Source organism: Eptatretus burgeri, chromosome 3 (genome assembly GCF_056783735.1).
Source record: "Eptatretus burgeri isolate ZD-2024b chromosome 3, Ebu_testis_v1, whole genome shotgun sequence".
Taxonomy (NCBI): Eukaryota; Metazoa; Chordata; class Myxini; order Myxiniformes; family Myxinidae; genus Eptatretus; species Eptatretus burgeri.
The window spans coordinates 98,527,923-98,554,416 of NC_140963.1; the positions used below are offsets into that span (position 1 = coordinate 98,527,923).

The 26,494-nt window shown below is 43.3% G+C and overlaps 1 long non-coding RNA gene across 1 annotated transcript; it reads right to left on the bottom strand.

Moving 5' to 3' along the window:
- Window positions 1–1,787: 1,787 nt before the first annotated feature.
- On the bottom strand, window positions 1,788–25,002 carry LOC147030514 (uncharacterized). Its single transcript, XR_015056426.1, has 4 exons — window positions 24,845–25,002; window positions 11,400–11,586; window positions 10,959–11,090; window positions 1,788–1,938 (listed from the first exon to the last, which is right to left on the bottom strand). It is a non-coding gene; the product is annotated as an uncharacterized LOC147030514 (long non-coding RNA).
- Between the last annotated feature and the right edge of the window lie 1,492 nt (window positions 25,003–26,494).

Here is a 26,494-nt window from a genome sequence, read left to right on the forward strand (position 1 = left end):
TCGGTTTTTTTAAAAATGTATTAGGTTTTTAGGGCAAAATTTTCTCGAAAAAATTGTTCGGATTCCAATTTGTTCAAACAATGGGGCATTCGGATTCTGGGGGCACCACGGTATATTATAGTTATTGTATATTCAGTTGTATATACTGGTATATTTTATTTTAGTAAAAAAAGGAACTGGTATATTATATACCCACTCGTTACCGTCCGTCTGGCCGCACGTTCGCCTTTGGGCCCCCCTACGGTCCCCCTGCGGTCTCCTTGCGGGCACCTTGCGTCTGCCTTCAAAGTTCTATGGCCGCCTCAGGAACGCCCTAAGGTCACCGTGCGACATCAAATCAAAGACCGTACAGCACCCCCACGTTTTCAGTCTCCACGATTTCTAAATACGCCGTGCAGCTCCCCGAAAAATAAAAACATATGTGACTGCTACATTGTGTGACCGTGGAAATACTGCGGCCGCCGTATAATTGCTAGTGGCCGTAGATTTTGGAGACCCCACGGCCGCCGTGGCAAATGTGACCTAGGCCTAACCGCAGCATCAGTTAGCCTACATGGCTTCAGAAGTTTGGCCAAATTCGGGGGAAATAATAAATCCAGACATGTTTCTGGCTCTGGGCGTCATCTTTGTTGTGATGCCTTTGTTTAATCTAAAAATGGAAAAATCAAACAGAAGCAAAGCATGGTACTTCAGCCAAGAGACCAAAGTACAGAGTCAAATAAAGCTTGTCAAACTATTTCAAATGCACCTTGGCCCCGCAGTCCAAGGCTCATGATCATACAAATACACATACAGTACGTTCAAGTTCCCAGGGCCAGAATGCATCGTCATACCATAACCGTTTGAGAACCTCTATTGAAAGAAGAGCTTTTTACGGAAAGGTTTGAAAAAAATAACACTATAACTAAGCAAAGGACATGTACATCAGCCGTAAGGGCAAAGTATAAAGTTCAACAGCCAAAGCTGATCATTAAATCAAAAAGACAGATACATCCTCGCCCACAGAGTCGGACAGTCATATATTACCACTGTTTGGGCCCTGTTGGGAACATTCTTCCCTCCAGGACTTAAAGACAGCTGTTCACCATTACCTAAGGTCATCTCACATCCATACTCGTGATTTCTTCTACCCCCAAATGACTCCATTCTCCAGAACACCCTTTTTGCACGTTCTTGTGATCCCCCCTGCCCACACCCCACCTCCCCCTCTCCCTCACCTCTTTTCGTTTGTCAGTTGCTGTGTTCCTTTTCTGTTTCATCTCCACTTTCCCCTTCCCCTTCCTCTTCTTGCTGCGTTTCATTCAACTTGTGTGCTGTTTGTTCACCCCAATGTGTCCTTTTTCCCCCCTTTTCCCTTGATATCGCTCTCACTTCTACTCTGCCGTTGGCGTTTCCTCCTTTACATTTTGCTCTCTTCCATTCTGCTCTAGGTCTTCCATGAGCCTCGATCATGCATCCAATTTTTTTCTTTTTTTTAAAGAAAGGAAAAACTGACATTTTGTGACTTGCCATTTAAGAGATAAGAGGTATTTTCATAAAACTTGTGAAAATCCAAGTTATCCTTGCACACTCTCTTTTGGGTAATCGTCCTTTACTCCAGAGTAATGCCTGCAATAATATCTTCCATTTGATTCTTTCGACTCTCTTCGACATTTGATTTTGATTCTTTCGATCACCTTTGTCAAGGTGATCTCCTTCCAACTTCCTTCCCTTCTTCCCATCCTCACCTACCTTCGCTCCACTCCCACCCCACCCCACCCCCACTTTCTCCAAAAATATAATTTTTCAGAGAAACAAAGTTTTAAAACTTACCGCGAGGATGTTCTGCCGATTCATGGTCTTTTTAAAGTGTTTGCAGTTTGCAAGGAGGTTTAAAATTGATGATACATCATTTTCTGATGCCTCAAATTTGAATTTTTGTCCTGGTGGCATAAACATCTGAAAAGCAAATCAAAAGAAGGAAACAACTGAAAGGATATAAATATGAAATGTGAAATGGGTTGTAACAAATATACAGGCATATCACCACCCCCCCACCCCTCCACCCCCATCCCCCAACTCCAACAGTGTCAAACGTTAAGAGAGAAGTTTGCCAAAACAATCATGTAAACGCACCTTCATGCATCATAAAGATATTGTTGTAGATTTCCCGCCCGTCGGCGTGCGAACGACCGCGTCTAACCAATAGCGGTCGCTTCGCCCACCGAACGGACAATCCAGTCGTGACTTTCTGGAACAACGCCAGAAACCAGTCACGGGTGGGTTTTTTAATCCCACCACAGCCCAGTCCGTATTCTACCAGCGCGAAATAGGGTCAATCGCCGAATATATCGATATACCTAAGTACCCGCGCGGGTCACCTACCGAGGGACCGTACCTCGGCGAAGGCCTGCTTGGACACTAATCGCTTTAGCGGTCCTTTCCGTTCTGGGATAACGAAGCAGGTATTATCGTCAGACCTCGCCGGAACCGATTCTATTTATCGGTTATTTAAAAACCAACTATATTCCGAGTGCAAGATGGGGCAGTTCAATGAGGGAATGGACGCAACGAACAGGTTTACATTCACACAAGGACATTTATTATAATAAAGCACGTATGCAATTAAACAAGGCAAATCACGTATGCAATTATTCAAACAACAAAAGCACGACAAAAGAACTACAACCGTCTACTTATTATGTACGGTCACTTGCACTTAACAGCAGTTCCTACTTATTAGACGGGCCCACGGACACATGTACGCACACGCACACACACCCAATAAATGGTGGCAGAGGCCTTTAATAACGGGCTCCAGCTCGGAGGACAGGTGAGCTGAAACCCAGAGCCTATCTCGAACCTCTCCACCTCATGTGGTCTTCAAGTTGTTCGGACCCGGGCTCCAGCGAGAGCGAGCTGGATCCAATCGCCGAGCCGCGATCCTTCCCGGGCTCCCGCGAATCCTCCCGCGCTTCTCAACAAGTGCTGGTGAGACTAGGCGCCGATCCTTCCCGTCAATGCGTTGCTTCCCCAAGGAACCACCTCCCACGCTTCTCAACACGTGCTGGTGAGACGAGGCGCCGATCCTTCCCGTCGATGTGTCGCTTCCCCGAGGAACCACCTCCCACGCTTCTCAACACGTGCTGGTGAGACGAGGCACCGAACCTTCCCGTCGATGCGTCGCTTCCCCGAGGAACCACCTCCACGAAGAGGTCGATGAGTCGCACCAAGCCGGGAACCAAAATGGAGAACAAAGAGCTCCACGAACCAAGAAGAAGAAGCCACCACTCGCAGCTCGAGCCGAGCGATTGGCTTAACTCTCTTCCAAACAGGGCAGCTTGAAGCAAAAAGCTCTCTCGAGCCAAGCAGAAGCCGAAGCTCACGGAACCGTCAAAGCAAAGTCTGTGGTCAAGTTTCCTCGAAATTGTGTGGGTAGTTTCTGAGAAGAAAGCAAATACCTCTTTAGGAGGGGCAACCCCCCCCAAAAAAGGACTCCTCCGTAGACCCCCTTAGACACCGAATTTTTTAATGTCATGAACAAACTTTAGTACATACAGGGTGATGAAGGTTGTGGTAACATTTCATCAAAATCGTGTGGGTAGTTTCAGAGAAGAATTTGCAAGTAATTGCGGACGGACGATGCCCCGTCCGATAAGCTCCCTGGAACGACGTTCCAGGTGAGCTGACAAGGTGGGTGCAATAATTATCGATCCTTGGGGTGCAGATGCATCTATTGGAGTTAAATTTGATGTTTGCCCATTCATCACTATCTGGATACGTCTGCCCATCAAGTGGCTGGATAACCACTGTAACAGCTGCCCTCCGACTCCATTAGCATCCAGCTTGGCCAGCAATGCATTGTGCTATACTCTATCAAATGCAGCTTTGATCTCAAGATCCACAATTGTACTGACAAAGACATCCACTCATGTCTCAGGTATGTGAGCAAGTCCGGGGGCGAATGACCAGGACGGAAGCCAAACCGATTGTCACTGATGAGGTCATTTCCAAAGAGATGTTTTCTCAGTGCAGTGTTGATAACTCTCTCCATAACTTTGCCAATGCAGCATAGAAGACTGATGGGCCTGTAATTATCTGGGAGAGAGCGTGAGTTCTTCTTTTGCACTGGCACGACATTGGCTATCTTCCAAGAGGAAGGGAAGTGGTCACGGCCAAAGCAGAGACGGAACTGTTTGGCAAGAGATGTGGCAAGAAGACTGACACACACTTTGATAACTTCCATCAGGTTCGGATGCCTTATTTACGTCTAGTTTCTGCAAGATCTGTCAAATGGCATGAGGCCAGAACTTCACAGTGTTCAGATGAGTGTTGGTGTGCACTGTGAGATCATGAGGGTCGTTTTCAGCACAATCAATTGTATACTTTAATGCAAAATGATCGCAGAAGATATCTGCTTTCTTCTGAGAGGTGGTGAATGTCTGACTATCTTTCTGCAAAGCTGGAACACTACAATGATGTCCTTTCCCTTGTATCGTCTTCACGGCCCACTACCAATCACGGGGTTTGGTTACTCCAGCAGTCAGATGATCTTTTGTCCTCTGAAAGTGTTGTCTTTTAGCCTCATTCTCTACTTTCTGAGAGCTCTGCCTTGCCCCAATCACAGCGGCATGGGAAACAGCACAGGTACTATTGCTCCAATTGTGATATGCCAGACAGACAGCTTTTTCAGTCTTTCGGCAAACCATGGAATATCAAATGGTAGAACAGTGACGTCTTGATGAGGAATTAATTTCTCCATACTTGACTTGATGATTGTCTCAAAGTTGTTGCAAGCTTTGTCACGATCCCCAGTGCTTAGGGCTTCATCCCATGCCCTGCTCTGCAGATGCTGCCTGAGAGGTTCCCAGCTTGCTTTTTTTCAATCCCATAATCAACATTGGTATGGTTTATCCAAGACTGTTGGCTTTTTGAAGATTATCTCCACTGATCTATGGTCAGATGCTACAATGTTGGCCTTCATGCTTGTGGTGTAATAGGCAGTAGAGTCAACAATGATCAAGTCCAGTAAATCATCACCACGGGTAGACTCTTTTACCAGTTGGTCCAAACCATGCGTCGGACAAAGGTTGTAGCATGTAATTCCAGCTCTGACAGTGTCTAACCACTCCTGATGATGTACATTGAAATCACCTATAATTATCGCATGATCTGAACTAATAGTTGGGGGTGACGGAATCCAGGTTAACAGACAAGTAATCAATCAATAAGACGACAGTGAGCTACCAACATGGAGCCAGGGCAATACAGAGCGCCGATCAGGAGGCACCCCGCGTGTGTCTTCACAGTGCACCAGATGACTTCCAGGTCAAGAGGTTCCAGGTTCTGATGATGTTGAACTGAAGCGTATTGCAAAACCAAATAGTAATTCCACCTTAACCATCACTGCAATCTAGTCTTATAGGTGGCTCCTGTTATCCAGTGTGACACATAAAAATCAATCACAGTATAATTTAACAGTGACTGAGCAGCATCAATAATGCCGGCTTTACTTTGCTTGGCGATATGAGCAAGCACTCCAATATTTGTCCAAAGACCTCAAACATTTGTAGGAAGTATCTGCAAGCGGCGCTGTCGAAACACTGTCTTCATGTTGTTGGAACTCATTACAGTATAAAAGTGGTTGGGAAGAAATGGACTTCAGTGTCATTCACCAGGCGAGGAACATGTCTTCCAGCTTCAGCGACACGGCATACCCACCCTCTTCCCCATGGGTGTACTTTTGTGGTTGCCGTTGGGTAATTATGAGTTAATCTACCTTTTGATGGTTGCAGTTGGATAATACCAGTTCATCCGCCTCACATCAAGGGTTCCACTGCCCTCCTCGGCTACGAGAGATGCCACAAACCGGTCCAATGGGGAAGGGTGTTTTTTAGGAGACTCCACATCCTTACTGGATGGCCGTTAGCTCCCAAAGAGAACTCATCTGCCCTTTTTTTTTAGGTGTTGTTTTTAGTCCTGGCAGGGTGTAATAGCCACCCTCCCCACCGGTAAAGGCCCAGTCACACCTTGAAGTTTTAGCCAGCTTACGCCGATTTTTGCAAAAAATTGTGTAAAACGCTGGTACACGTCCAATACGTTATGGTTACGTTTTGTATATGTTAAGACCACGCTGAAAAACACTGCCATAAGTGGTAGTACACTGGCTTTAAACGTTGAACTTTTGGGCTTTCCTCAAATTTTTTCATGCTGGAAATTTTACGACGTCTGCCGGCGTTTGACTCGCACGTTGCGCTACGCTGGCCATAAGTTGTAGGCACGTTATGCGATCGTTGACACACGTTGAAACACGTTACTTGTAAGTTACTCATAAGTCGGAACACGTGGAGGTAATGTTTAGCGGACCCGAAACTTATTTCTAACCTATGAGTCACGTTTTGTAAGCACGCTACACGAACGTTGTTCACACTTTGCAACACGTTACTTGAAAGTACTACTACTACTACTACTACTACTACTACTACTACTACTACTACTACTACTACTACTACTACTACCACTACTACTACCAACATCGACATCACTAAATTCTCTCGAACTACGACTACTACTACTACTACTACTACTAATAACATCGACATCATTAAATTCTCTCGAACTACTACTACTACGACGGCTACTACCAACATCGACATGACTAAATTCTCTCGAACTGCGACCACTACTACTACTACTACTACCATCGACATCACTAAATTCTCTCGAACTATTACTACTGCTACTAGTACTACTACTACTACTACTACTAACGTAGGTATCACTAAATTCTCTCGAACTACTACTACTACTACTACTACTAATAACATCGACATCATTAAATTCTCTCGAACTACTACTACTACGACGGCTACTACCAACATCGACATGACTAAATTCTCTCGAACTGCTACCACTACTACAACTACTACGACTACCATCGACATCACTAAATTCTCTCGAACTATTACTACTGCTACTAGTACTACTACTACTACTAACGTAGGTATCACTAAATTCTCTCGAACCACTACTACTACTACTACTACAACTACTACTGCTGCTACTGCCACTGCCAGTGACATTGACATCTACTCAACATGGAATCAGGAACACTGACGGTTTCCTCTTGTGAAGCCCATTTGCATATACCAATTCCCCTAAACGCTGCCAATACGCCATTATAGGGTAGCTGTAAGTTACAAACACGTTCAGTAAGTTGTGTGGTCGTCCGGAAGACGTCAATCAAATTTGTCTGCATACGCCAATGTGCGTTTGAGATACGTTACACATAGGTTCAAAGCACGCTACTAACATGTTCAAAGCACGTTAGCCGTAGGTTAAAAATTAAGTTTCGGGTATGCTAAACATTACCTCGACGTGTTTCAACTCATGAGTAACTTTCAAGTAACGTGTGGCCGACGCGTGTAAACGATTGCGGAGCGTGCCGAGAACTTACACCAGCGTAGGCGGAACTTGTGAGCCATACGTCGAGTACGTCGTAAAATTTTCAGCATGCTTGAAATTTCACGACGTACGAGCCGTACCACGTAATATGACAGCGTACTTCATTGTTTTTCATCGTGCTCCTAACGTATACACAACTTACCCATACCGTATTCGACGTGTCCCAGCGTTTTAGACACATTTTTCATTGGTCAGCATATGCTGGCTAAATCGTCAAGGTGTGACTGCGATGTTGACACTTCCAATTTTCAGGCGGTTTATGATTTAAATCGGCGAGCGGCAGGTTTTTAACACAGAACGCCACGAGTTCGTCAGCGATACGTGCAGCGCACTATGATTAAGTAAAACTATTGTTGGTCATAGTTTGTGAACGCCGACAACAGGCTAAGCATTCGTTGGTATAAGTTATCTTTAACACAACGAAACGTTCTGTGCCCGTTACTAATACGTTATGAATACGACCAACACGTTATGAATACGACCAAAACTTAAAAAAAAACCTCAAAACTTCAGCGTACGCCAACGTTTTACGTGCGTTTTTATACGTTGCCATTCCTGGCTAAAACGTCAAGGTGTGACTGGGCCTTAAACAAGTGAGGGCTGTCGGTTTTGTCGACGCCAACCCGACCATGTGGCAGGTAGCAATCGGATACATGTTACCAGGGCAGTCCCAAAAGACTGACCTGACATAAACTTTGTTTTCTATGTTCACGCTCGATTGGATCATCAGGCCATATACTATACGAGTGTTACTTCCTCGTTTTCAATTATCCTTTTGGTTCATCTTTCCTGGAGTTTTCTGGAACTGGGATATTCAATTTTTGCAGATGTGACAATGGATTACTCTCCATACTTTGTTGTGTACAGCTGTTCTGACATGAGTTTTGTATATTCCGAGAGGAGATGACTCGTGCTTTCTGTTTCTACCTTGCAAAACCCACACTTGTCCAATTGACCCAGTTCTGCCATTTCATTAAAGCCTTTAAGCCTGGTGTTGGCTTCGTGGTTTGGGTGGCGGCTTGGAATCCTAGGGTCCTGAGTTCAAGCCCCGTTGGCCACTGAATTAACATACACCAGGAGGTTGACTCAGCCTGTCATCCTTCCGAGGTTGGCAAAATGAGCACCAGTGTACTGGTAAGGGGGACACTGCATCAGCGGCATTGCCACGTCCCAACCAATGATGCAACCAGCAGCCACAGGCTGCACTCGATAGAGAGATTAAAGCATTTTTAGTACAGTGTCCCATTGGGCATTTATTACCTCTGCCACCAAATGTGTACAGAGGTTATGTTTTCACCCATCTCTGTGTGTGTCTGTCTGTGAGCAAGATGTCTCAAAAAGTTATGGACGGATTCGGACGAACCTTGGTGGACATGTTGGATGAGTGCTAACTTTAGTGAAGATCTGGATCCGGATTCTGATCCGAGAATTTTTGAAGTGATTCTTCACACTTGAGGGATACTGTCAAAAATGATATATGGCACGATATTTCAAAAAGTTGTGGACAGATTATGACAAAAATTGGTGGACAAGTCGGGTCGGTGACAAGAACAAGGTGATTCGATTTTGGTGTATGACAAGGATGAATGGTTCGGATGCAGATCCAGCCAATCAGTGGGATGTAAAATATAAACTGTTTAGCCTTGCATAGATATGTATTCTACCGAGTACTGTTCTAGTTATATTCCAGTTATAATTTGTTCTTCATCATCCCATTTGAGTGGACCTCTTCTTAGCTACTCCAATGACCTTTCTGTGTCTGTGTCTGTGCCCAATGTGTCCTCTATTTTTTATTTTTTTTTTGGAAGCTCACTGAGACCGTCATTCCGGGGAGCTTGTGGGATGGCACGTCATCCGTCCGTCACTCCGTTCACAAATACTTGCAACTTCTCCGAAACTATACACACGATTTCGATGAAACTTTACCACAAACTTCACCACCCTGTATGTACCAAAGTTTGTTCTTGGAATTAAAAAAAATAAAAATAATCAGGGTCTCAGGGGTTCTATGAGGTGGTTGCCCTCCAAAATATTTATTTGCTTTCTTCATGGAAACCACACACACAATTTCGATGAAACTTGACCACAACCTTCATCACCCGTGATGTACCAAAGTTAGTTCACGACATCAAAAATATATATTCGGCTCCAGGGGGATTTTACAGGGGGATTGCGCCCTAAAATGGGTATTTTCAAAAACATTGGTTCATTGGTACATTTTTCTGATTCCGTCACACGTTGACTTCCTCAGTATCATTATTCTACCAGGTGAGCACCCAGGGTATTGCCCCTATTTTTATATCTTCCTGCTCTTTTATCGTTCTTGCAGTTGTTAGAATACATCTGTTGATATTTAGATTGATATTTTTCTGTTTGTCTTTTGCAGTCATTGGGGCTTTATTCGTTGCTGTTTCGGTTTCATGTGTGACATCTTCTATCTGCATGTTAATTTTTTTGCTAGGTGGGCTATAGATACCTGTTCTGACTTGCTGTCTTCGTGTTTGCATCCAAATTGGATTTGGTAGTCGAGAACTTTTCACATGCTCAGCCAATCCTACGTTTGTGGGGCATATCATTCTGTGCACTTGGTTGGGTTCCATCAGGCCGCTTCCTCCTCGTCTCGGCAGGTACATTCTCAGGATGCACAGATTTTTGTGGAACATTTTGTGGTTAGTGAGTTTCATTGTTTTGATATCAAGTTTATTGATATCCACTTGTAGGCCATGCAATTGCTTTTTTTTTCTCTTCTTTTTTAATTCTGCAGCTGTATTGGAATACTGGTTCTGCAAGTTGGATTGTGGCCTTGATTTTGTTTCTTGAGGTGGGATATGTTTTCAGGATCATATCTTCAGTCTATGTAGGTATTGATTTGCACATTTGTTTGTGACATATTTGGTAGCCCTCTTCTACTCCGATGTGTTTGTATGATGTTTGGTTGTCCAGCTCCTGTATTGTTGTATTTAGCTCGATTTTTATGTTGTCTGTTTTTGTTGGTTTACTTTGCACGGTTGTGCACTTGGCACCAAATTCCATTTGAATTCCGTTGGAGTCGCGTTTCACTAATTTCAAGGCCAATGAAACCTTAGTCATACATATTAATGAGATGCTAACAGGCACATCCTGAGTCGGAGTGGTCGCTCATCCAGGATCATAATAACCCCATGGGCCCAGACAATGAAACTGCGCCGGCAGCCTTATTCGCCTAACAGCATGAGGAGGATGAACTCCTCCAACAAACAACAGAATACATTCACTGACTAAAGGTTGTCCTAAATTGTTTGGATGTAGGCAACTTGTTTTTATCTCCATAAACATTATCAGAACAAGTACAGCTAAATTACCAACAATGCTGTAGTTAAAGGAATATTCAGTACATCTGTTTGTTTATCCAATGGATGGTATAATTGAAAAACACACATTGAAAAATCTTAAATTAAACAACATAAATATGACAGTGATTTGGAACTCCGATTCAAACTGCAATGTTGAAGCTCTTACAACATGTTGTTTATTACCTTTGCAACCTCCCAGGGATTTTCAGTCAACAAAGAAAGCCTGCTGTTATTCCAATGGATGATTTTGGGGTTCTGGTGATTTTGTATTATCACATTTTTCCACGCATCACAAGTCGAACAGGCTGCAACTTGCTAAATAACAGAAATGGAAAGAAGAACGTTACAGCAATTACTCGATCACTGATGTCATGACTCATTGCAAAGTTATTGTCTTTTCAACAAAAATGTTTTGAAGGATTCTATTTGATGTCGAACTAAGTTACTTCAAAATCTCCATTGAAAAATAGTAAAGTAAATTAATGCAAACTCATGTCAAGTCGATCCGTCTATGGTTAAAATTTTCTCCAAAGACATAGAATTATTGGTTTCTCAGCATTGGCTTAAAGCATAAAATAAATTAATAAATAAAAAATCGGAATAGGAATCACGCGTGTCTCATACACCCTTGGGAGTCGGCATGCAGACATGCTTGTTGTGGGCTTTGCCAAGCTGAGTCGTGATACTTTTATGGAATGTCAACATCTCTTTCTCCACCAAAGGTAGAAGTCCCTGGCGCAGCTTCTGCAAGCAAAAGCCACCCTTGCACCAGTTCATGTAGCCGAGGCTTTTAAGTGCAGCCATGTTTATCCTAAAGGAATGGGGTGGGTTAAAATAAAAGCATCCAGGTGGATAAAAATGTTCATGAATAAAGAACAAAAGTTAAAGTAAAGAAAAATGGTGCATGGCAAATGTGATCAAATCTCGACTATAAATGCAAAATGTGTTCATCTGATGCCCTATTAGTACCAGCCATATTATACTAATGCCTGGTGTTGGCTTAATGGTTAGGGTGGCGAGCTTTGGATCCTAGGGTCTGAAGTTGAAATCCCACTCAGCTGTTGAATTAATACCAAGTGGGGTTAACTCGACCCGTCATCCTTCTGAGATCGGCAAAATAAGCTGCAGCATGCTGGTACACTGTGTCGGAGTGGTGACCCGTCCAGGATTGTGCCCAATAGCCAAGGAGACTGCTTAAGCAGCACCAACACTCCCTACAGAGTATGGTCCCAATCTCCTCCTCCTGTTCCTGTTGTGCCTTTCTGTGTACAGTTGTTCTGACATGAGTTTTTTTTTGCATTCCGAATGGAGGTATGCCTGGTGTTGGCTTAATGGTTAGGGTAGAGGGCTTGGGATCCTCATATACAGAGTTCAAATCCCACTTGGCTGTTGAATTAATATCAGGTGGGATTGACTGCCTGTCATCCTTCTGAAGGTTGGCAAAATGAGTGCTGGCTTGCTGGTATCCTGTGTCGGAGTGGCGACCCGTCCAGGATTGTGTCCAATAGCCAAGGGGACTGCTGAGGCAGCACCAACGCTCTGCACAGAGTATGGACCCAATGGATGGATAGGAGGTGGCTCATGCTTTCTGTTTCCAGCTTGCAGAACCTACACTTATCTGATTGACTCAGTCCTGCCACTTTCTTTAAGCCATTTGTACAGTATCCGTGGTCTTGGGATTTATAAGGATTCATTCTCCTTCCTCGTTGAGCTGACCTCTTCTTAACCACTCCAGTGAGCCTTCTTTGTCTATGCCCAATCTGTCCAACTCTGTTTTCTATCTTCCTGCTCTTTTGTCGTTACAAGGAAATCTAACACAGGTGGAGGCCATTCAGCCCATCAAGCCTGCACGAACACCATACTAATTTATCAACACAAGATCCAAGGAAGAAAATGCCAAAAAAATTAATTAATGAAATAATTTTTTGGGTTTGTTTGTTTTGGGGTTTTTTTGATATATATATATATATATATATATATATATATATATATATATATATATATATATATATATATATATATTCTGTAGTTTTTGTATTTTTTTTTCTTTTTTCTTCCCCTCAGGGGTGGGGGCATGGGCTTGGTTAAAAACACACAGCATCAACCACACAATTCCCCTTGACAAGACCCCCACCAACAGCACTCCGTACACATGCACACAATCACCCATCAATGATCAAACTCCCTAAAAGTCTTATCAACATCCATATACCCCACTATCTCCATAATTTCCAGGTACGTATCTTATTCTAATTTAAACTTATCCACTTTTTCTGCTGCCACGATCTTTCAAGGGAGGCCATTCCATGCATTAATGACTCTGTGTAAAAGCTCCCTGCTTTACTACCATTTTAACTCTCCTCTTCTTTATTCTCAGGCTATGGCCCCTGGTCCTATCACTGTCTACTCTGTTGAATAATTCAAATTCACTTATTTTATCTTTACCTTTCATTATCTTAAACATCTCTATCATATCTCCTCGTAACCGCCTCCTTTCTCGTGAATAAAGCCGTCTCCTTCAGTCGCTCCTCAAAGCTGAGTCTAGGTTAGCTAGGCCCGGAATCAATCTGGTAGCCCTGCACTGAACCCTCTCTGTGGCATCTATGTCCTTCCTGAGTTGTGGTGACCAAAACTGCAAACAATATTCTAGATGTGTCCTCACTAAATTCCTGTACAATGTTAACACCACCTCTTTTGATTTATAAATGATCCCCCTCCGAATACAACCTAAAACCCTATTTGCTTTACCTACAGCTGCCTGGCACTGTGCTGGCTACTTACCTTCCGTATCTATTACCACCTCCAGATCTTTCTCCTGTGTGACACGCTCCAAAATTACCCCTCGCATCCTGTAATCTCTATTTCATTGTTGCCCATCCCCAACACCTTACACTTGCTCAGGATAAATTCCAATCAGAAATCTATGCAAGTATCAATACTTTCCTGAATCTGATCACTACCTCCTCTGCTATCCACCTCACCTTCAAGCTTTGTGTCATCTGCAAATTTGGAAAGCTTACTCTTTACCCCATTATCCAAATCATTGATGTAAACAATGAATAGTAATGGTCCGGGTACTGATCCCTGAGGTACCCCACTACTTATATCCTCACAGCAAGACATCCTCCCACTCACAGCCACTCTTTGCTTCCTATCACGAAGCCAGTTTGAAATCCAATTCGCTACCTGACCAGCCACTCCACAAGCCCTCACCTTGGGTAACAACCTCCGATGTGGTACCTTATCAAATGCCTTCTTAAAGTCCAGATATACTATGTCCACTGCCTTTCCATCATCCACCCAATTAGACACTGCTTCATAGAACTCTAAAAGATTTGTTAAACAGGAACTACCTTTGGTAAACCCATGCTGACTACCTATAATTAGTTTGTATTTGTTTAAATGGTTCCTCATCTGGTTTTTAATTAATGTCTCCAACACCTTCCCCACAACTGAAGTCAAACTAACAGGTCCATAGTTTCCCAATTCTTCCCTGGATCCTTTCTTAAATTTTTTGTTCTTCCATTTGTCACTGTATATCTGTTGATATTTCACTGTATATTTTTCTTTTGTCTTTATTGCTATTATTACCTCCACCATGGAAGGTGGAAGGTTATGCTTTTTACCCCTGTTTGTCTGTCTTTCTGTCTGTTTGTTTGTTTGCGTACAGAATATCTCAAAAAATTGTGGATGGATTCGGATGAAATTTGGTGGAGAGTTTGTGTGTGGCAAGGGCGAACTGGTTAGATTTTGGTGATCTGAATCCGGATCCGACTAAGACAATTTCGAAAGTGATTCTTCACCACTGAGAGATGGGGCCAAAAACGATATAATAGCACCACATCTCAAAACATTATGGACGGATTTGGATGAAACTTGGGGGACAGGTTGGGTGATGACAAGGACGAATTTATTCAATTTTGGTGAAGATCTGAATACAGATCCAGAGAGGAGAATTTTTTAATTCTAAAAGTGATTCTTCACCATTGAGAGATTGGGCCAAAAACGATATATAGCATGATGTTTCAAAAATGTGTTTGGCCCGATATGTTCTTGTGGACCAGGCATTGCATGGTGGAGATATGTGCTCCAATGAGTGCCCTTCTAGTTGGGGCTGTATTCGTTGCTCTGTTTTGATTTCATGCATGACATCTTCCATTTGCAGCTGTCTTTGGAAATTATTTGTGAGGTGGTTTAGGGATACTTTCTCTGGCTTGCTGTCTTCGTGTTTGCATACAAATTGGATTCTGTTGTCTGTTAAACTTTTCACATACTCGGTGAATCCTACAGATGTCATTCTGTGCACTTGGTTGCGTTTCATCAAACCGCTACCTCCTCATCTTGACAGGTATATTCTCGGGATACACTGATTTTTGTAGAACATTTTGTGGATGGTGAGGAGTTTCCTTGTTTTGATATCTAGCTTGTTGATTTCCGCTTGTAGCCAGTTTATTATTCTGCAGCTCTATTGAAACACTTGTACTGCTAGTTGGTTAATGGCTTTAATTTTTTTTTTCTTGGGGCGAGATTTCAGGATCAGCCTCGTTTTATATAAGTATTTGTTGGCAATTGTTTTGCACATTTGATTGTGACATATTTGGTGGCCTTCTTCTACTTCGAGGTATTTGTATGATGCTTTGTTGTCTAGATCTTGTATTGTTCTTGTATCGTCTTGTATCGATTTCTATGTTGTCCATTTTTGTTGCTTTACTCCATATCAATGTGCACTTGGCACATTTATATCGGCTAAGTTCCATTTGAATGTTGTCGGGGTACCCTTTCACTAATTTCAGTTCTTCTACCAATTTTTCAGCGTTTGGTGCAATGACTTTTAGATCATCCATGTACAGTAGATGCGTCACCTTTTCTGTCTCTGTGGAAGTTCTCTTATTGAACATTAGCGTGTATTTCCATTGAATTTCTGAATTCCATTTTGAAATATCAGGGATACCACCACACAAACTTAAGCTGAAAGTGGGCTGCCCAGTTATTGTTCTACGTTCATTGGATCCACCAAATATCATGAATGGCACCCGCTGTACAGTCTACCGAATGAGCCCAAATGTGATTGAAGTAATCCTGATTAATGGACCGGCAGCAGGAAAACATGCATTAATTCCAAGGATACCGCTTATACCATCCGACAGTGACCTGCCATTCCAGTTCCGTAGATTACAATTTCCCTTACGACCTTGGCTTTGCCATGACAATTAACAAAGCACAGGGTCAGACGTTCAGCATAATCAGACTAGATCTGAGTTCGCCTGTTTTCTCACACGGAATGTTGTATGTTGCAGCATCAAGAGTTGGATCAAGATCAAAGCTGCACGTCCATGCCCCAGACAAGAAAACGAGGAACGTTGTTTTTAAAAATGTGCTGCAGTAGACGACCGGAGAGACCCGTTCGTAACAAAATTGGCTCCACAGAAACTGTGAGTAACCGACATATGCTTTCATTTATGAATTACCCGTTGAAGACGGGTACTTTGCTAGATTAGTAGATATGTGTAGAGTCAAATTATATGTGTGAAGTCCAAACTGTTAGCAACAATCACGTCTTTTCTCCTTCACTTTACGCTGACAGTGTCATTATTAACGGTGCACGAGAACCAACAAAAGGCTGATGGTGGGAGATGAACTCAGCTCAAAAACCACGATTAGTCAAAATTAAACCCGTGATAACTAAATCGGTACACAAGAGGTTGCCCACGATTGGTGAAAACCTGTGATATTTAAGGGTTTACTGTATTGTATACTAGAGGGGCTACTCGGTGCTTCCCGGGGATGGGGAGGGGGGAGTACCAAACACTGTCAGCTGGGTGTGCTTTTCCCAGTGGGAGTTTTTGGGCGTGTTGGACATTGAAAATCTATGGAGTTATTGGCCCATGGTGGTTATCGTTTGCCTGTAGGCTGGCAGCAGCACCACCTGACCACACATCCCAATATACACTTTGTAATGCCCTCTGGTGGCCTCAAAGCAAACTTAAAGGAGAACATGTGGAAGTTTAAAGCCTTTCCCAGATTCTGAGGTGCCTACTCCCAAAATTTGGGGCCTCGAGGTGCTACGGTTTGGCCGTGGGAGAGAAACATATAAACACAAACAAACATGCAAGCACTTGAAAATATTTATAAGAGGTCAACGTTTTCAATGCACAACATGTGCCGGGACCCCTACGGAGTGTTTATTCATTCATTTATTTATTTATTTCTCCAGGCAGCGCTGGGTACCCCACCAAAGCTGGGTCACCTGATGAAGATCAGGTTATTGAGACTTGAGTAGGTAAAAATTATAGTCCTGTTCAGTAAAAAATGTTACCACGCTAACTTGTGAATAGGTAATAGGATTTTGACCAAACTTTGTTTGAGTATACATACAGGATGATGCAAAGATGAACTGATTAGATGGCAGCATCGAGAGGTCAAAGCTCAAAGGTTAGAGTCTATGATCGGTTTTTCTTACTGCGATTACTTAAGAACGGCTGAAGGGATCCAACTCAAACTTCACCCAAGTAAATATATATATATATATATATATATATATATATATATATATATATATATATATATATATATATATATATATATATATATATATATATATATATATATATATATATATATCTTTCTCTTCTTCTTTCGGCTGCTCCCGTTAGGGGTCGCCACAGCGGATCATCCGTATGATCCGCACAGTGATTTGGCACATGTTTTATGCCGGATGCCCTTCCTGCGCAACCCTGGTCGCCTCTTACGACACAGGGATCTGGTACACCTATTTTAACCGGGGTATACACCGGCCCAGTACACTGGTACTCATTTTGCCGACCTCGGAAGGATGACAGGCTGAGTCAACCCCCTGGTGTATTAATTCAGTGGCCCAACGGGGCTTGAACTCAGGACCTTTTGGATCCCAAGCCGCTGCCCTACCACTGCGCCAACACCAGGCATATATATATATATATATATATATATATATATATATATATATTCTCATATATATATATATATATATATATATATATATATATATATATATATATTTTCATATATATATATATATATATATATATATATATATATATATATATATATATATATATATATATTCTCATATATATATATATATATATATATATATATATATATATATATATATATATATATATTCTCATATATATATATATATATATATATATATATATATATATATATATATATATATATATATATATATATATATATATTCTCATATATATATATATATATATATATATATATATATATATATATATATATATATATATATATATATATATATATATATATATATATATATATATATATATATATATATATATATATATATATATATATATATATATATATATATATATATATATATATATATATATATATATATATATATATATATATATATATATATATATATATATATATATATATATATATATATATATATATATATATATATATATATATATATATATATATATATATATATATATATATATATATATATATATATATATATATATATATATATATATATATATATACTCATATATATATATATATATATATATATATGCTCATATATATATATATATATATATATATATATATATATATATATATATATATATATATATATATTTAACGATTAACAACGGAGGGATTCTCAACCCACTACGGCCATCTCCGGGGTTTATAACGCCGGCTGGCTCGGCACAGACCTCGGGTCACGCGTCTTCAATCGCGATACCAACGAAATCCTGGACCTTACCAGTTGGGGAGATAGACCCCGGTTACAGACGGGTTTTGTCAGATGCCGAGCATTTTCTGCCAGTCTGTAACCATTTTGGTTTTATATGCCAATCGAACGGATCGTTCCTCGGCGCGACACAAATTAATCCATAGCGGCAACTTCATACGAACCAACCAGATTTATTGGGGAACATCGGGGAACACAACACAAGCAAAACATTCACGACACTGTTTTATCAACAATCTTTAACCCGTTCTAAACTAGGGAACTACGGATTACAGGTTTTGAGGGGGTCCTTACTGAGATATGCCGTAAACAACGTGCAGACAAGACAGACAGACAGCATGCAGACAAGACAGAGTACTTGGTGATGTTTCATGGACGAGAGGAAAGTGTCAAAAGCACGAATGTCGCTCGTAACAAGCCGATGTCCACGGATTCAAGCCCAAGCTCGAACACGCCACGTGGCAAGATGGCGGCGCCGTACTCTTTCTTCTCAAGGCACCGCGTGCGCACGCCCTCCTCAGCGCATTCTGAACCCACGCAATGTCGACGGCACAAGACCGTTAGATCGACGATGGGTTTCAGCTGATGTCTCTCAAGGTCCAGCATACAAATCCAGGTCTGGCCTGTTCCCCAGACAAGGCCAAATCGAGGTGCCGGGCTCCGCAGGCAGATCGACAAACGTGTCGAGCCATGAGATGAGTAAGGACGGATGCTCCGCGGCCAGACGCAGGTTGAACCTGTTGATCACCTCTTCATAAGAGACGATCGCCGACTTGACGTGCAGGCCGCCTCTCCCACTGCCAAAAAAGGCAGACTCGATGTGCAGGCCGCCTCTCCCAATGCCAAAAAGGCAGACTCGATGTGCAGGCAGCCTCTCTTACTACCAAAAATGGCAGAAATCGGCGCTGTGGGGGCGTGGTGGAGTGGTTTTGGTCGTCACGTGTTCGCAAGGCATATAGGTGTTCGCGCCGCTAGAGGCGTGTGTGTAGTCTACAGTAGTGTGCATTCGGACGGGCAATAAACAGAGTTTGACAACCCTCACGACTCTCCGTTCCTCACTGCCCTCCGGACATTACATTGGCGACGAGTCTGTTCGGATCGACGTGTGCAGAGTGCCTGGTTTTCATCGGTATTGACTTGGAGTCTTTGGCCGGAGCAATTGGATTGTTGGGCGCACGGAGCGCCGGGAAAATCAGCGCAGCTCGTGCGGTTCGAGTTCGTTCACTTCGCGAGGATCGCAGGGAAGCGCATCGCGAGTTTCGCACACCCGCACGCACACTCTTCGGTGCGGGTCGAGTCCGGCAGCCAGACGTCTCGCCGTCGCCTGCGAGTTCAAGTCGAGTGAACGACGGCCGCGCTCAGAGATCGTTTTATTTCTGATTTGCAAGCCTCGGGAATGGTTTCTGCAATGCCACGGCTAAAGGACGAGGACATTAAGTTCAACTCAGAAGCGGCGTCGGCTGTCGCACAGACTCTGAGAGATGTCCGAAACCTAGATGGCCAGTGCGCAGCAGGTGATCCGGACGTCAGCGCGGTGTAGCAAGCGCCCACGGCCGCACGCACAGTCTTCTGTGCGGGTCGTGACCGAACGTTGCAACGCAGTCAGTCGCACGGCGGTCTGAACACTCAGGGACGTCTACAGTGTGTTTGTCGAATGGCGGGGGCCGCCATTAAGGTCTTGGATAGTGAGGTGCGGGACGACCCCAGCGACCTGGAGAGTGGCCTGCAGCCTAGGCATAGCGATCCCGGCGGCCCGGAGCAGGAAATGCAACCAATGTTGAGCCTGTTTTCAATTGGTCCGGAGGTGACAAGACCAATGACAGTGGAGGTCGAGGTGAATGGGGCACCGTTCGTGTTTCAAGTTGATACCGGGGCCGCAGTGTCGGTCATGGGCGAACGGGCCGCTCATGACCTCCGCGGTGTTCACCTGGTCAAGACGACCTTTTCGATGTACACGTACACCGGCGAAGCGATTGCACCACTTGCTGTGACAGACGTCTCGGTGGTCTACCAAGGTCAAAGCGCCCTACTCTCATTGTTCGGGGTACGAGGGGAGGGGCCCGCCCCCCGCCCTTTTGGGCCGGGACTGGTTGGCGAGCCTCAGGCTGGACTGGATGGCGCCAGCCGGTGGCCTTGGACGTCCCATGCCGGGCCGGTTGGGGTTTCGGTGGGAGGAGGAGGAGGAGTTTCCTGTTTCGGAGTTCGTACCTCCAGGTGCACCTCTGCCTCCTTCGGGGCACGTACCTCCGTTTGGACCCAGGCCTCCCTCGAGACCCGAGGGCAAGGTTCCAGCGGCAGGAGCCACGACGATGCAACATGGGTTGCCGTTCATTGCTTCCTGCAACTGCGGTATACGGTTCTGGAGCAACGGGAGCCAGGCCAGCTGTGACGGACTCTCGCACGTCCGCTGCGCTCATGATACAGTGCACACCTGTGTCGTGCAGGCAATTTCAGTGGGGGATTGGAGCGAGCCGGTCGCGTTCAAGAAGTTTGCGGAACGCAACCATCGACGGTATCCTTGTCAACGTTCAGATGACGACCGGCACGCAAGTCACCTCGACGTCGTGACAACCAAGAGGCGTACGCACAATGTGGTTCATAAATTGCTAATTGTTGTGTATTTGATTCTCGCATTCAGCTTCGCGTTGTTAAATCAAATGCCGACACTCCGTATGTGAGCATAATGTGGTTGGTTGGGATCAATCAATATGATGACCAATATGATCAATATGATGTGAAGAACTTGCGGACGATCGTTGCGAATAAAGAGGTCTTTCTAATCTCCAGCTGCGAGGACAGTCCGCGGTTCGCTACCCTCTCATGTGTTGGAATTATACTGGGGGAACGCGCTGTACGTGAAGGGAAGTTTGCATCTGCGCAGATGATGTTCTTGTTGCTTTATAACATGGCTGAGTGTGATGCGTGGTTTTGTATGGGATTGCTGGTACTGCAGCCGGCTAATTGCCGGTTTGACTCGCATGTGGGATGCCGGCGCTGTTCAGCGTCACCCCTCCCGTTACTCTTGCGGGGGCCAGGCTGTTATCTTCCCAAGGCCGCCCCACCCGCTGCTCCGATCTCCGAGCGCGGCCGTCGTTCACTCGACTTGAACTCGCAGACGACGGCAAGACATCTGGCTGCCGGACTCGACCCGCACCGAAGACTGTGCGTGCGGCCGCGGGCGCGCAAAACTCGCGATGCGCTTCCCTGCGATCCTCGCGAGGTGATCGAACTCGAACCGCGCGAGCTGCGCTGATTTTCCCGGCGCTCCGTGCGCCCGACAATCCAATTGCTCTGGCCAAAGACTCCAAGTCAATACCGATGAAAACCAGGCACTCTGCACACGTCGATCCGAACAGACTCGTCGCCAATGTAATGTCCGGAGGGCAGTGAGGCACGGAGAGTCGTGAGGGTTGTCGAACTCTGTTTCTTGCCCGTCCGAATGCACACTACTGTAGACTACACACACGCCTCTAGCGGCACGAACACCTATATGCCTTGCGAACACGTGACGACCAAAACCACTCCACCACGCCCCCACAACGCTCCCTGCCAATACACTACACTGGGGACCTGAGTATGTGCCTTTTCAAGGTTTGATATTAATCGGACAAGTGGTTCCCAAGTTATGGCCATTTATTTACCAACCAATGAAAGGACACGGTGCTATGACATCACGATTAACATCACAATTCTTTTTTAAATCTTTTTTTTTTTGCACGTATCACAAGTGATGTCACAATTCTTCTTCTTCTTCGTTTGATGTGACGTCACAATTGATGCTGGGGACCTGAGTGTATGCCTTTTCAAGGTTTGATATCGTTCTTCTTCATCCGTTTCAGCTATTTCCCAAGTTATGGCCATTTATGATACGGTTGGTCCGATCTCATTGAAGCAATGCCTTTTCAAGGTTTGATATTAATCGGACAAGTGGTTCCCAAGTTATGGCCATTTATTTACCAAACCAATGACAGGACACGTTGCTATGACATCACAATTCTTCTTCTTTGTTTGATATGACATCCCAATTGATGCTGGGGACCTGAGTATGTGCTTTTTCAAGGTTTGATATCGTTCTTCTTCATCAGTTTCAGCTGTTTCCAAAGTGTTTCCCAAGTTATGGCCATATGTTTACCAAAGCAATGACAGGACATGGTGCTATGACGTCACAATTATCAATTAAGTTTGCTATCAAAAAAGATACATACTGTGGTGAAAATTTCGTTTCGATCGGTCTTGCCACCGTTCCTGAGAAAATGATTTTTTAAATGAAAGAACCTGAAAATTGCCGGCAGAAAAGGAAAAATACGGGCACGCACGTACGGGCATGCAAGAGCGAACGAACGGCCTGTGTGGTTGTTGTTTCTGGGACGCGGTTTGAAAGTTTTTTTTGTTTGTTTATTTGTTTTTTTTTTTGCACGTACGGGCACATGAGAGCGAAGGAACGGCCTGTGTGGTTGTTGTTTCTGGCACGCGGTTTGAACTTTTTTTTTTTGCATGTATTGCCACGCACGTATGACCACGCACGTACGGGCACGCACTGGTGTATGTATATATATACATATATATATATATATATATATAGATATATATATGATGTATGCATAAACTGATTAGATTATGGGGTCAAGAGGTCAAAGGTCATGGCAAGTAAAAATGTGATATTTGAGAATAGCTGAAGACATTTAAATCAAACTTGGTACAAGTATACATAACGATGCAATAATGTGGGTGGAGGCATATCTGGTGACATTGAAGAGTGCCCTTAGTAGTTCCTAATATAAATGTTGTTGTACCCTCTTAAGAGTTCTTGGAAATCCCTTGAAGGTGCTTTTGATTTCATATCACAGTGACATTACATCGTCTTAAGTAATAAATTTCCTGATGGACTCGTACTTTTGCACCCCACTGTACATTTACAAAGAATTGCACTGTGGGTGGGGGTTGTGCCCTTGAACTAACCCTGGGTACCCCCTCCCCCCAGCACATTTGTAGATCTGGTGGAGATTGGCTCAGCCGTGTTTTTTTTTTTTTAGATCCTCGTGGAGGATCTCTAAGTCTTACTCATGTTGTTGTTCTTCATCTTCTTCTTGTGGACTTTTTTGTTTCACAGCCTACAGTTTTCATCGAAACTTCCTGAAACTTGGCATATATATGTAAAAATACCCTGTGCAGACACTAACGATCTCCGATTTTGGAAATTCCTCCAAGAAAAAAAAGTTATGACGTCAAAATATCTCCACTAATGGAAATCACCAAAAAAATTATCTCGGAAACTAGGCAAGCTTTTTGAATTCTGGTTGCGGGAATCGAACAGGGCATTAGCAGAGATGAATTACCGCACATATGATGCATCATTATGATGTCATATCAATTTTTATGACGTCATTCCTATTTTTTGACATTTTTTGTTTCACAACCCAGAGTTTTCATCGGATCTTCGTGAAACTTGCCATGTATATGCAGAAAGCCCATGCGCAGGCAGTAACCATCTCCGATTTTGGAAATTCTTCCTAGAAAAAAAGTTGACGTCATAATATCGCCGCTAATGGAAATCGCCAATACCATTATCTCCGAAACTAGGCAAGCCGTTTGAATTTTGTTTGCGGGAATCAAGCCGGGCATTAGCACAGATAATTTATCACAAACCTGATACAGCACAATGACGTCATATTCGTTTTTATGACGTCATCATTAAGAGGACGAGGATCTTTGCTCATTTGAGCTTGTTTCTATGATTCAGACCGATTCATACATACATAGAATTTCCTTGGTTGAGGGGAGTTGTTGGGGTTGAAAACTAAAAAAAACTTGTCCAAGTCTCTCTCTCTATCTTGGATTCCACAAATCCTAGTTTGTAAAATGTATCCAGCTCCACCTTGTGGACGTTTATAAAGACCAGGTGGAACACATATCAAAATCACTTACTCCTGTCATTCACTTTTCCCGGGAAACCAATGGCACACTTCCCAGAATTTTCCTTTGTGACGCAGAGATCGAGCTTGGACACGTCACGTCCGCCTGACCTTTCGTCCACGTGATCACACGACGATCGCTTTGGAAGCACGCTCGTCTGTTTTGAGACGTGTTCCTGTTTGTCCTGCACGAATAACTCGATCAACTTGTTTTATAAAACGTTGATGATCAACGGCACACACGGACCGCCTGATTTACCCCCAAGCAGTATCTGTCGACTCGTATCCTTTAAACAACTAAATTCATTGGACAGCACATCTTTGTTCTCTCAGAGAACGACGAACCACGACGATTCCATGCTCCTTACTTTGCCCATTGGGTAAATGGGTGGAAAGAACCTTGAAATCTGCACCAACACAGGGAAGTATAATCCGAACGAAGAAACAGCTGCTCGTCAGAAACTTTCAATATTCAAACACGGAACGCGGAAGCGGTCAGCAGGGGTTACCCGAAAGTTTAATGAAATGAAATGATCTGAAGGATGTTATTTTTTTATCATGACGTCATACATTGTCTTATGTCCGTAAAACTCCATTTGAACCTCCGTTTTAAATCCGTTACATAAAATGTATTTGGACTTGAAAACGTCGACAGGAAGACGTTACAAGTTGAGCTAGCCGATACACCAAGAGACCCATTTTGCAGTACAGTATAAATTAAACAAGGATCAACATCAGATGAAACAGCTCGGTTTCAGGCCACAGACACAATCACAATAGGATTGGAGGGGGGGTGTGGACGAAGACGATGGGAATTGCATTCGCGGCTCGCTTGCAGGGGGCACTGCATCAGCGGCACAGAAACGCCTCCAGAAAATGATGCTCCTGCAGCCAAGTGCTGCATATACGAACGGAAGAAGGCGCTTGGTGCACACGCACGAAGCAAAAATCAGGGTTAAGCAATTGGTTCACTTCTGTCTGTTTGTCTGTCACTTCCTTCATGTCCACAAACATCAGTTGATGATGAAAGAACAACTTCATTTAAATTGAATGTTTTATTTTGAACATGAAATCGTGTGCAGAGAGGAGTGATAATAGTTTTACTCTGCCTGCCTGGCAGTCAAAAGAAAAGAAAAATGAAAATCATTCGAAACAGGAATCTTACTGTTTATGAGGATGTTATAAAGGACACAAACAACAGGCATGAAGAATTAATGTAACGTGTTAAATAAGTTGGTGTAAAAGACGCCCTGCATCAACAACGTTAAACTTTCGAATTTTTTTCTTCCACCTTAAAATATATATATTTTTAATTGCAGTTGAATTATATACTTGAACACTGGAGAACACAAATCACCTTTCAGCATTTTCAAAACTCTTCCGTTTTGCACTAATTGCACAAAATATTGAAGCATTTACGTCATCGCGACCGATCAAATTTGCCACTCGTAAACCCCACCCACGTCCTTGTTTCTCATGACAGCACGGGGTAAAGTGTTCTATGAACACTCCAGTAACCGACTTTCGTCACTGTTCTTTCCTCATTATGTGCTCTAAGGAAACATATATTCTTATTATACAATATACATGCATGTATTTAATTTCTTAGCCTTTGATGCATCTCTTCCTCCCTTTACAAATCAATCATAAGTGCATTATCTCATTCTCTTCAACTCACCAACTTACTCACTCCCCAACTCTGACTCTCTGACTCTCCAACTCTGTAACTCATGCAACAACCCTCTGACTCTACAATTCTCTCACTGATTCTCCAACTCATTATCCAACCCTGACTTTCTGACTTTCACTTTCTAATCCTCAAAACCTCAGACTTTCTCTCTTTCTCTCCTCTCTCTCCTGTCTGTCTCTCCGCTCTCTCTCTCTCCTGTCTGTCTGTCTGTCTGTCTCTTTCATCTTCTTCTTCTTCTTCTTCTTTCGGCTGCTCCCGTTAGGGGTCGCCACAGCGGATCAACCGTCTCCATTTCGCTCTATCCTCCACATCTTCCATTGACACTCCA